Genomic DNA, 12,681 nt, shown 5'->3' on the forward strand with positions numbered 1-12,681 from the left:
GGAGGACAGCTCATCCCAGTGCTGACGACGCTGTCATTTGTCTGATTAGCAACAGAAGAAAATCTCCGATTTTAAAGAGCACAACAGTTTATAAGCTGAGTCAGGAAAAGACAGAAGCCTCGGAAGACTCGTCCTTGAGGCAAAACAAAGTTGGTTCGCTGCATCGCATTATAATCAGCCACTACAGGCTCTGCCCCCACAGTCTGGAAGTCTTTTAGCCCCCAAAAAGAAGGGAGGAAAGAGAGCTGGGGGTCACAGGAAGGCAGTGAAAGGTCACTCAGGTGCAGGGACAGGTGGTGCGTTTCCTGAGGACAAAGAGGATGTATCACGAAACAAGACATTCACCCACAGCGTTCTGCTCCCCAAACCGGCCTCCTGGTGAAGAAGACGTTCTGGCACTGGTCTCGGCTCTGACCGAGAGCAGGGAACGGCCCGGCCCTTGCGCACAGCGTGTCGTGGCTCTGCAGACGGCCCGCCTGCGGTTCCACGCTTGCAGGGTCTCTCTGGCAGCCTCCTGGGCGGCTCCTCCGTTCACTCACTCCTTCCTTCCAGAAACACTCACGGACTCCTCGCTGTGCGCTTACGCCCGTTACCTTATTTAATCCCGGCAGCGCCACGGAGCACACGCTGCCGTCGTCGCCACCCCCGTGTTGTGGCTGAGGAAACACGGCAAGGGAGTCTCAGAGCCTCGTCCCGCGGGCCAGACCCAGAGTGCAAGCTTGGTGTGTGCCCGATCCCCAGCCATTTTGCTGTGCTTCCTCCTTAGGAGTCACAGGGCGGGGACAGAACTCATATAGGGAAGCCACAGTAACCTGTTCCTGTGGCGGAGAAATTATTCGGCATTCGAAATTGAAAAAAGTGTATGTGGATAATCTGTATAGATAACTGGTGTCTTTACAATGATAATTAATGAAGAACTGCAAGATCCCAGAATAGTCTTTAAATTGTCAAGATAAGTTAAAATCCCACGTAGTTCAGTATGACGCATATTCATTCATTCTGTGGAGTTTTATTTCTCAAAGCCGGCCAGATGGCAAAGGCCTATAAAATATGCATAAGATAGGAGATACTACATAGTAAGATATCAGAGCAGAAGGGAAATTGATGGTTGAATGGTCAGAAACGAAGAGGCATTAGAGCCTAGGGGATCAAGTTTTAGACGGGAGCCATACACTTGAACCAGCGCAAAAAGGACATGATACGGATTATGGAATAAAACCACACCAGTGCCCTTCCGTGCTGCTCCTCTGCTCTGACTCAGAAGTAGGTGTTCCAGAGAATTCTCTAATTTCCCTGACTTCGCCTCCTTACCTCCCATTGACTCTTCCCCACCCATTTTAGGTGTTTTCCTTTCTTCTATTTTCTGTTCATCAAAACAATACATCTTTTTTTTTTTTAGTGCCAAAAGGTACTGAGTGAGGCCTCTTACTCACTGTCCACACTTTAAACTCACTCTTCGCCCTTTGTTTTACTAGCTGCTTTGTACACCTAAGTAACCTGCTCTGTTGCTGTTTCTTGATGTGTATATTGGGTTCTGATGAGTCTATTTATTACGACATGAAGATTTATTCTCTTATAAACCACCTTCACTCCTCCCTCTTCTCATGCCACTGTAGTTAAGACTACAGATCTCGTTTACTGTTGCCTGCATGACTGACAAGGCTGAGCATCCTCTAACATGTTTACTTGCCATTTGGATTTCGTGTGTGTCTGTGTGTGTGTGTGCGCGCACGTGTGTCAGTGGACATAAAACATGCTTGAGCAAACCTTTTGACTATTTTTTCATTGGGTTTTTCCTTTATAATTTATTTGTAATAGATCTTTTTATGTTCTAAATAGAAGTTCTTAATCAACTACGTGGTTACTAATGTTTTCTTTCTCCCGTTGTGTGACTTATCTTGTCATTCTCTTTCTAGTTTATTTTAATTAACAGGAGGTATTAACAGTTAATCAAATTTATCACTTTCCCTTTATGGTTAGTTCTCTGGTGTGTATCTTGTTAAAGAAATATTTTCCAACCCTGAGGTCAGGATGATAATCTGTGTTATCTTCTGAACACTTGATAGTTTTACCTTCTCTGTTTAGGTCTGTAATTCACTTAGAGTTGATTTTTGTGTATAGTGTGAGTTAGCGGTCTATTTCTATATTTTTCCATATGGACACACAATTGTCCGAGCCCAAGTTCCTGAAAAGAACATGCGTTGTTAGCTGTAGTGCCCTCTTTATCACGAGTATCCAGATATGTGTGGGTCTGTATTTGGACTCTGTTTTCTTTTCCATTGATCTCTTTGTCGTCCTTACTCTTTATGTGTCGCTTTCTAACATGTCTTGATATTAGTTGAGTCAAATCTTCAACTGGTCTCTTCTTTTTAAAAAGTGTTATGGCTATTTTTGGTCACTTGTATTTTACATAAAAGTTTACATACAAGAACCAGCTTGTCAGATTCTACACGTGTGCTTACGTGTTTATGTACACCAACATGTACATACACACATGAAATCAACCAAAAAAAAAAAAAAAAAAAAAACCAAACCAATTTAACCAACAAAAATTTAAATCCGCACATTGAGTTCTTCATTGAAGTTGCATTGACTAAAGTCCATTTGGTGAGAATTGACATCTAAACAATACTGGGTGGATCTTCCAGTCCATGAGTATGGCATATCTGTCCATTTATTTAGGATTCTTAATTTTAAGCTTTTATCCTTTTCTATGTATTTTTATAGCTCCATTGCATGGATTTGGGTGTATGTTATTTTTGTTACCATACATTTAAAGTGTTTCCTAAGTTCTGTCATGGTTTCTTTTTTGACCCCTGGAGTATTTAGAAATGCATTTCTTAATTTCCAAACAAATTGAAAATTTCTAGTTCTCTTTTGGAGCTTGATTTCTAGCATAAATGTGTTGTGATCAAAGAGCACATACTTTTCTGTCCCGTGAAATTTATTGAGACTGCCTTTATGACCCAGTATATGGTACTTTTTTGCAGCTGTTCTATGTGTGCTTGAAAAGAACATTTATTCTCCAGTAGTGGGAAGCAGCATTTTATCCATGTGTATCAGGTGAAGTTTGTGAAAATTTTATATTTTTACTGATATTTTTGTCTCCTTTGGTTTATCAGCTACATAGAGTCTTAAGATACCCTTCTGTGATTATAGATTTGTCTTATTTCTTCACTTAGTTACATAAATTTTTCCTTTGTATGTTTTGAGGCAGTGTTATTAGATAAAGGTGTATGACAGGCCTTGAGAAATGTGCCTGTTGTCATTATAAATTGAACCCCTTTATCTCTAAAATTATTTGTTACCTGATATTAATATAGCTCCTCTGACTTGCTTTTGGTTGCTATTTACATGGTGTAACATTTTCAACTCTTTTATTTTCAACCTGTCTGTATCAGAGGTGCTTCTTGTGAACAGCATGTAGTTGGGTTTTTTTCCCCCTTAATCTAGTTTGACAGTCTCTGTCTTTCAGCTCCTGCATTTAGCCCATTTATATTTTATATAATGTAAATGCTGACCTATTTGTATTGAAGCCTCTCTGTCCTTCCTATTTTATTTTCTTTTTCTCTCTTTCTTGCTTTCTTTTGGATTATTTTGTATCATTCAGTTTTTATCGTTTTCTCATTTAAATGCTCTCTGTTGTTTTTTTCTATTCTGTTAATAGTTTCCTGGGAAAATTACAACAGGCACCCCTAACCCCCTTCCCAGATTATACAGGACCATTTTGGCACCCCCAATTTACATGCTGCTGCTGCTGCTGTTACACACTTTAATTCTGTTTTCAAACCCCTAATGTCAGTGTTCACTTAGATCTATCCACATATTTACTACTTTCCCTGCCCTTCACTCCTTGTATCTCTTGTTTGTCCAGCTGGGATCGTCTTCCTTCTGCCTGAGGTCTTTTTAGAATTTCCTTTAAAGTGGGGCCATTGGTGGGGAACTAGTTGAGTTTGTTTGAAAATGTATGCCTGATGCCACCATTTTATTGGGAAAGCTGCAGGATCTCTGCATTTTAATTTTAATGCGTATGTACGGTCACCTAATCCCACCATCTCCCGCATGGTGTCTGCGCCCTCCACTCTATCTGGTGCCCTCCGTGCCAGAGCGTCTCTGTCTTATCCTTGTTGTTGAGCTGATGAATCTTCCAGTCTTGTGTTGAGATAGAGAAAGGGGGTCTAGGGGTACAGGTAATGTGTTAAGTGTGCAAACAGGCCTTCTATTTTAATTTTCACCTTTACCTTCTGAAGAGATCCATGTGGTCACCAACATCTGAGCTGTGAGGGATTCTGCAGGGCATAGTGTTTCCCTGCCGTTCAGGACCAGCTTTCTTGGGTTTGCTGAGGTAGGTGCTAGAGCCCCTTACCCAGCCATAAGCCAGTGCCCTGTTACTTCTTTTCTGTCTGCTTTTCAGCGTCTAACATTCTTTTTGCGCTTGAGAGTTTGTGTCTTTATTTTAAGAAATCCAGTGGCTCTTCAAAAGGGAGTGTAGATCGGTGAGTGGGCTCCTAAGCCTCCTCATTTGCTTATTGTCGCCAGCCATTACCGTGTGCCAGAACCAGTGGTGCTCTGTTGTTCTTACCATTTTAAAACTCAGTTCGGCAGAATTAATCCCTCGCCTGTAACATACTGCCTCTTTCTTGGCCCTCACGATAGTACCTTCTGTAGGTTTTCCTCAGGTCTTTCTGGATCCTTCTTCTCTGGCTCCTTTGTTGCTTCCTCTTCTGTGCAGCGTTTGCCTGTTGGAGCCCTGCTGGAGCCCTGCTGGACATTCCAGAACCCGGGGGTGCTCGCCTCACCCTGCCTCTTCTCCCTACGGAGTCCCACCCGTTTCTTCCTTTATTCATTCCGTGTTTAGTGAACGTTCTTCACATGCCAGACACTCTCTGGGCCCACGGAATGACAGCGAATCCTGTAGGGAGGCTGTGGCGGCCGGTCTTCCAGGCAAGAGGGGATGGGGGCTTGGGCCAGTCCGGTCACCGTGGGGGTGGGGAGACAGAGTTGCATTCTGGGTATTCTCGGGGTTTCAAATACCTGCTCACCCATGGCTCCCAGACTCAGTCTGTAGACAGAGCTCTCTCATCTGCTTGTATGTCTTCCCGATATTCCAAACCCAGCGCGTCCACAGTTGAACTGTTAATAGCTCCGTAGCTGCCCCCCTTCCTCGGTAATTGGGGGAATGGTTCCAGGCCAGAGATCCGGGAGCCCCTTGCGATGCTGATTCCTTTTCGGTCTCCTGCCACTCACGTGTCACCGCATCTTCCCGATTCTCTCTCTGGAGCACGTCCCAAGGCCGTCCACTTCCTCCTTTTCCGGTGGCACCGTCCCGTTCACTCTCTCCTCACCCCGGCCTGGGTCGGCGGTGGCTTCCTGACTCCTGTTCCCCTCCTTCCCTCGGGGTGTCAGGGAAACACGGACCCCCCCACCCACCCCGTGAGGCCTCGCAAAACAAAACAGGATCCTTCCTCTCTGCCTCTGGACTCTCCCTGCCCCCACACCGTCTGTCCCAAACACGCTTCGTTTACAGAACCCCCAAGACTGCCCGCCGTGCTCGGAACGACCCGGAGTCCCCAGCACAGCCTGAGAGGCCCCGTCTGATCTCGCCGCTGCCTCCTCCTGCACTTGTATCCCCCCACACGCTTTCTTACTGTGGCTCACTGCGCCTCATGGTCACCGCAGGCAGTCACCTGCACCGACCTCTCACCTGAACTGCCCTCCCCGGGGCCAGCCTTCCGCGTGCTGGGTGCTCGGCTCCCGCGGTCTCTTCTTCAGCCAAAGGTCGCTGGAGCCCGGCCGGGTCCGGTCACCCCTCCTGTAACCTGCCGTGTCTGCGCATCGCAGTGTGTCACCACATGCTTGTGCGTTTACGTCTCAGTCGCCCTCTGGGCCAAGTGCTGTGAGGACAGGGACCGTTTTTTTCTGTTGTTCACCCCAGTACAATCTGCCACTGTCTGGCACCTAGTAAATGTCCAGTAAACACTTCTTAGACACATAGACGTGTGGGGACAACACTGAACAAATAGCAGCCTGGCGAGAGGTGTGTGTGTGTATTTGGTGGGAACAGGGGCGGTTGGCAACACATGAAAAATTGCTCCTGTGGGTTCTGTGATTCTTCGTGAATCAAGTCAAGTCTGCTCGGCAGCGACGGTCTCAGATTTGTTTCGTTTAACCCCCTCTTCTAATTAACACCAGCCAAGTTTTTACAGAACTTTCAGTATTTTGTGTCAAAAATCAGTAGATATTTTGGGTATGTTTAGACGAGGAATCGTGCTGGTAACCATCTCTCCATTCTCTGATCACTCAGGGTCAGCTGCCCGTGCACATGTACTTAACCATGCTCTGCGGGATGGGGGCTGAGGCCTCGTGACACTGTGGGGAGCAGTCCTCGGTCCCCATAGGAGATCAGTGCGGGGGACCCTGGGAGACTGCCACTTTCTTGGCCACCCTTGGGATTAGGAACTTCAGGCCGGCTCTCCTATAGAGCCAACTAGGGCCGAGGGCCGCCGCCCCTGCCCCCAGGCTAGAAACGGAGGCCCGAGGCTCCATTTCTTGGAGGTAGATTCTAGAAACCAGCGGGGATTTCCAGTCTCAGGGAGAGGGCAGCATGTCAGAGGGGCGCTTCACTGGGAAGACCTGCCCTCCACAGCTGCTCCAGGGGCACGAGCCCAGCCAGGCCCCAGCTGTTCGCTCGCCCGCCCGCTTGTGGGTCACCCACAGTAATGACACGGTAGCCGAGGCCATCGGAAAATTCCAGCCCCACCACCACAGGGTCAGTTCCTTGTTTGTCAGTTTATTGTGGCAAGTGGGATTTTTTGTTGTTGTTGCTTCCAAATAGAAACCGCTGAGCTTTATTTGAAATGTTTTTCTTTTATTCTTTTTTGATCTGTGTTTTCATCAGCTGTCCTTGATGTGGGCTGTTTTGTTTTGTTTTGTTTTTATTGGAGGGGGAGGGGACAGGCATAGAGAATCCAAACAGGAGTTTTTTTCTGTTCTTTTCTCTCTTTTTTCCCTTCCTTTCTCTTTTCCTCTCTCTCTCTCTCTCTCTCTCTCTCTCTCTAACACTGAAACACCTTATTTGTAAGTTTCCTTGCGTACAGAAATGTAGCAAGTAGTTTACAGAAATATTAAACAAACTGTGTTTTCCCCTGTGACCTGACCCGTGTCGAGGAGGTGTGGCCCGGGGCAAGAGTGGCAGCCGCTGGGGCCGACACACCCGCACCCCACCCCTCCTAGTTTGTAAGCACTGCATTTACTTTCTTTGGCCTTAAGCTTCTTTGCTTATAAAACAGGCCCTACTCCTATCCTCACAGGATCGTGATGGATGATCTCATGGTTTATGGGTTCAAGCCCTGCATCGGGCTCTGTGCTGACAGTGTGGAGCCTGCGTGGGATTCTCTGTCTCTCTCTCTGCCCATCCCCCAGTTGTGCTCTCTTGCTCTCATGCACTCTCTCTCTCTCTCTCTCTCTCTCAAAATAAACTTTAAAATGTATATATTTAAAAACAAAACGAACAGGAGACTCATGGCATTTCAGAAAAGAAGAAATCCGAATGGCCAGCACACCTGGGGAAAGAGCTCAATGTCATCAGTCGTCAGGGAAATGCACAATTAACGTTACCACAGTGGGAAACCCACCGGAATGGCTAATGGCGAGGGCCGACAGTATGAAGTGATGGCAAGGGTGTGGAGCAGCAACCTGAACCTCCGAACCTTGCTGGGGAAGGTGTAGATTGGAGTAACCCCTTTGGAAACGTTCTGGCCGTGTCTCCTAACACAACGCACACACCCGGCCTGCGAGCCAGCAGTGCCCTTCCCGGTACCTTCCCCCGAGGGGAGTGCACGTGTGTGTCTTCCAGGCGTGCAAGAGCCTTCACAGCAGAGCCATTGATAATAACCCCAAGGTGGGAGCATCCCGGGACTCATCCGTAGTAGAAGGGATAAATCAATGGTGGCCTGTTCCTACCACGTGTGCAGGTGGGAGGGTGGGTATTACTAGGGAAGGGGCACGCGGGGGCCCTCCGGGATGGGGTGCGGGCGTGTCCTTAATCTCGGTGTAGGTGGAGTCATGGGGACACATCCACGTGAGGAAACCCCTCAAGACGTGCCCTCAGATGTGTGTGTTCTGGTGCGCCACGCACAAGTTTTTTAAATCACCTGTCGGGTTCTTGCCGCGTGCCACGTCCTGTTCTGGCCCCTTCACTGGGGCTAAGACCACCCGCTTCATTGGGAACGTTTATTTCCATTTCCCGCTGAGAACGCTAAAGCTCAGGCAGCTGGTTCCTTGACGCCAGCCGCTCCAGATCCGCCCCGCGCGGGAGGGGCAGGGCCAGGGTGCAGGCCCAGGTGTGTCTGACTGTAAGGCCCGTGCTTCGTCCGAATTCAGGGGTCTAGACTTGCCCGTGCGTGCTCGCTTCGCTCCGTCACGGCGTTCCTTTCAGGCGTACTTTGTCCGGGACACGTGGGTAATCAGCTGTGTTGGGTACGAAGTCTCGGACTGATCTTGCCGAACGTGTAGCACATGGTACCCGCTCAGCGCTCTGTTGCAACCGTGGATGATCAAGATGCACCCCTGAGCCTGGAGATGGACCCCCCCTTCCCGTTTCCCCTCCCTCCTCCTCTGGAACTCTAGACCCGGGTGTCTTCCTCTCTGGGATCCTTCCGTGACCCCTGGGACCAAGCGGAGCGCGGCAGCGCGTCTTTATGGGTCAGTTGTGCTCCGCGTCTCCGGGAGCACACCGCACGGACGTAGCCACATTTGTAACCCCTTCCCTCGAGGACAACTTACCCCGGGTGGGATCTGTGTCCCCGTGCGTTTACACCTCGGGACACGCTCCACACTGGACCCCACGGATCCAAGGGAGCGTTACCAAAGCGTGTTCCAAAGCACAGAGTTTTATGTGGTGTCTTGAACAGCTGTTACTTGAGGGAAGCCTTCTAGACGATATGTCCGCATCTGCATATCTGTGCGCACACGCACGAACCGTGCTGCCCAAGCCTGTCTCCAGCAGGACTGTGTGGAGTCCTTACTGTTCTTATGTGCATTTTGGAGACTCTGGACTCGAAGTGCCACATCTTGGGAAACGATGGAAATATATTCCATTCTGTCCTTCTTATTTATTATTTTATTTTCATTTTAGAGGGGGAGGGGCAGAGAGGGACTCTTAAGCAGGCTCCGTGCTCCGCGCGGAGCCCGAGGTGAGGCTCAGTCTCATGACCCTGGCGTCGTGACCTGAGCCCAAAGTCAAGAGTCCGACGCTCAACCGACTGAGCCACCCAGGCGCCCCAGCTCTGTACTTACTGGGGAGTCCAGGCTTGTGACTGGACCTGCCACGCAGCAGCCAGAGGGGGGCCGTTCAGAGAAGTGTCTGAAATACTTCGGGAGGGCACAAGGGGCTAGAGTTGGTGGGGTTCGTAAAAGGTGTCGCCGTGTGCTTCCACGCCAAAGGAGTGCTGGCGCCGTGTTCACAAAACGGTGCCTTTCTGCTGTTGATACCCTACACTGCCCACCCGGACGTTCAGTGCAGTGAACGGCTAGGAAATCGTTCTGAGGGAAAGCTGTCCCTCCTCTTTCTGGAGGGGAAGAGCCATTTATTTTGTATTTACTTCTGTATTTCTGAGTCCCCAGCATGAAATAGCTGATAAACAGTGATTATTTGTTCTGTTCCTGAGCGGCCAAACACTAGGAACACTCTTAATGCTGTTTTAGTTGAAAAAGATAAACTTTTGGTTTAGCTGGCCAGTGATTTAATTTGGTTTTGTAAAGCCCCTCGCTGATTGTCTTGCCCCTCACCTAGCGTGTTTGAAGATGTACAGACCCAACATTTCTCCCCGACCAGAGCAAACAAGTTTGCACACACACAGCTTTGCAGGTCAGGGGAGGCCTCCCTGGGGCCCCGCGTGACGTGAGCCAAGCATGGGCCGAGGACCGGACAATGTGCGGGTGCCGCTCCCAGGCTGCTAAGAGTGTAACACGCTGCCACCAGCCCCCCCCCCCCCCCGAGACACACACACACACACACACACACACACACACACACACACACACACGGATGCATCTAAATGGCACCATTCACAGTGAAAGGGGAAAGAAGCCCTGTCTGTGTGGCTTTTATGGTATCCTAGCAACCAGTTCCCCAGGGCCTGAAGCCGATGGCCGGAGGAGTCCGCGTCCCGTAATGAACGAGGCTTTCACCAAAGTGGACCGCTTCCTGGTTCAGGTGTTGTGGCAAGTGGACCGTTTTTAAGTGAGACGCACACACTTCGAGTTGTGCTCCTTCCCGTGGCCTCTGCTTCGCGTTTCCACGAGCTTGCAGCTTTCCCGCGGCTCTGAAATAGAGGCTGCAGATGACGAGCATCGTTAGCGCACAGATTCCGCGTCCCGCAGGCCGAGGCACAGAGAGTGGTTCTCCCCGAGGTGACAGAGGTGAGAACACGCCGGGGGGCACGCGCCGCCCACGCCTGTCCTCAGGCTGTGTCTCGCTGAGCCTGGTTTGCTCAGCCGTTCCCATCTCAGAGGTCAGAGTGCACCAGGGTTTGCTGTATCTTGTTGACTCGCTAAGAGCAAGATCGCCTGGGGTCGCCTGGGGGACTCCGTCGTTAAGCCTCTGACTTCAGCGCAGGTCACGATCTCGCGGTCCGTGAGTTCGAGCCCCGCGTCGGGCTCTGTGCCGACAGCCGGAGCCTGGAGCCTGCCTCGGAGCCTGTGTCTCCCTCTCCCTCTGGCCCTTCCTCCCTCTCTCTCTCTCTCTCTCTGTCTGTCTGTCTCTCAAAAATAAATAAAGATTAAAAAAAAAAAAAAGCAAGAATGCTTGGGGTTTATTCTCACCTAAGCTACGAGATGGGAGTCCGCCCTTTCCCGTGGTGAGAACCCCGGTGTGGACCGTGTGGGCTGCCGCCTCCCCCTCGGCACGCACTCACCCTGCGCAGGGACCAGGGCAGGGCTGCCGTCACACCGCGGGTAGTGTGCTAGTGGCCGTGGAAGCCGCTTCCTTGGATGGCCTGTCGCTTCAGCCACCCGGCTTTGCGATGACACAGCATTTTCGCAGTGTTACTTCCTGATAGTTCCTATTAATGTTTGAAGTAACACCACGTAAAATGCGTTTGAAACCTGAAACAAGACGCCGTGCAAATATCTGTTGCCACCGATTCTTAATCTGAAGGATCCTGCGCCACACTTGTGGCTGATTAATATAACAGGTGCTGTTATATACTGATATAGACTCATACTGAGGAGTATAACTTTAGGGAAAGAACGTCTCGGGGGATACGTATTAGACATCCCGGCCGAAATAATTTCTCCCGACTGGCCTTCCATGGTCGCGGTGAGTTTGCCAGCCCGAGGGAGTATTTTGAGTTCTGAAACCACATGAGAGATTCATTCCTAATGTTACTCTCTTTTCTCCTGGGTTTTTCTTGGAGCGCTGGTAGGCTGACGAGCAAGATGCAGGAGCCAGTGCAGAGATTCCCTGGGCACTTCCGTCCCCACCGGGGCGGGACGTTTGCCGCACGTGGTGAACACCCACTGACATGTCGGTGTCACCCATGGTCCGCACTTCCCAGGAGGATTCGCCCTCGGCGTCGTGTGCGCCGTGAGTCTGGACAAGTGCGTAAGGACGTGCATCCCCCACTGTAGTACGTGGAGGCCCGGGGAATCCTCTGTCCTCTGCCTGCAAACGCGGATCTTTTTCTGATCTCCGCGGTTAACACCTTGTTTGGAGTGCCCTGCAGATGCCGGGATCACACAGTAGGTGGCCTTCTCAGACTGGCTTCTGTCACTTGGTGCTCCGCATTCCAGTTTGCTCCATGACTTCTCATTTCTTTTTTAGCGCCGAGCGTCGCATTGTCTATGGCATGGACCAGATACTCGCTTTTCAAAACCACTTCCTGTAACGTTATGTGTGCATGGTGGTCGTTCTGCACCTGTCCCCCAGCGTCTCCGCAGTATGGAGAAGAGCATAAGGAGAGCTTTGCTAATTCTCGACTTTGTGTTTCAGAAAATTGCTATCTCCCGTATAGATTTGACCATAAAGAAATGTCTGAGGGCCGCCTGGGCGGCTCAGTCAGTTAAGCGTTGAGCTCTTGACTTGGGCTCAGGTCACCATCCCAGGGTCGTGACATTGAGCCCCGCGTCGTGCTCCATGCTGAGCATGAAGCCTGCTTATGACTCTCCCTCTCTCTTCCTCTTTCTCCCTCTCTACCTCTCTCCTCCACTCACACACGTGTTCTTTCCCTCTAAAAAGAAAGGGAAAGGGAGGGAGGAAAGGAAAGGAAAGGAAAGGAAAGGAAAGGAAAGGAAAGGAAAGGAAAGGAAAGGAAAGGAAGGGAGAGAGAAAAGAAAAGTCTGAAACAGCCTAAACTTCACATGCGTGACAGTGTCCAAACACAGCCCCTGGGGGTTTCAGAAGCCTGTCTCTGCACAGAGCAGTCTGCATTCCCTTTGAAAGCATAGTCAGCAAAGTCGACCGGTCACCGGGAGATCCTTCTGTTTATTTATTTTCAAGTAATCTCTCTGCCCGATGTGGGGCTTGGACCCACGACCCGAGATGAGAGCTGTGTGGTCTGCCCCCTGAGCCAGGCAGGCGTCCCACCAGCACATCCTCTTCGTGCTCGGTAATGCACCTCCCTTGCGTCCCCAAATGGCATTACCGAGCGACATCACTGGCAGATCGCGCGTGAGCCCTGG

General features: G+C 50.0%; 1 protein-coding gene across 4 annotated transcripts in view; it reads left to right on the top strand.

Annotated features, from left to right (window-relative positions):
• ATXN10 (ataxin 10) overlaps positions 1–12,681 on the top strand; it is a 166,410-nt gene that overhangs the window by 138,377 nt on the left and 15,352 nt on the right. The window lies entirely within an intron of this gene.

This window comes from Acinonyx jubatus, chromosome B4 (assembly GCF_027475565.1).
Source record: "Acinonyx jubatus isolate Ajub_Pintada_27869175 chromosome B4, VMU_Ajub_asm_v1.0, whole genome shotgun sequence".
Lineage (NCBI taxonomy): Eukaryota > Metazoa > Chordata > Mammalia > Carnivora > Felidae > Acinonyx > Acinonyx jubatus.